The following is a 291-nucleotide window of genomic DNA, read 5'->3' as shown; positions in this document are numbered from 1 at the left end:
CAAATCTCTCTCGTTGGACAAAATGTATTGACACTTTATAGAACCCTTATTTTAGTGACAAGATGCTCGTCTCGGCCATCTTGCCCAGCTGCAAAGAAGGGCCAAAAGATGTCGCAATAGCATTTGTATTTGAAGGATAGTTTATCCTGGGAATGCTCAAACATTGCTGTATGAACCTAAAACCTTACTTAAACCACTTTGCCCCAGTGCGCTCACCCTATTGGGGATACCCAACCCATCGCCATGGACTTGCTCTCCACACAGCATTTGTCACGATCTGTTTTCAGTCGG

The 291-nt window shown here is 44.7% G+C and overlaps 1 protein-coding gene across 1 annotated transcript in view; it reads left to right on the top strand.

Annotated features, from left to right (window-relative positions):
• LOC119594618 (saccharopine dehydrogenase-like oxidoreductase) overlaps positions 1 to 291 on the top strand; it is a gene marked incomplete in the record, with an annotated part of 9088 nt that overhangs the window by 909 nt on the left and 7888 nt on the right.

Source organism: Penaeus monodon, chromosome 34, assembly GCF_015228065.2.
Source record: "Penaeus monodon isolate SGIC_2016 chromosome 34, NSTDA_Pmon_1, whole genome shotgun sequence".
NCBI classification, from domain to species: domain Eukaryota; kingdom Metazoa; phylum Arthropoda; class Malacostraca; order Decapoda; family Penaeidae; genus Penaeus; species Penaeus monodon.
This window is presented reverse-complemented; position numbering and strand designations above follow the sequence as displayed.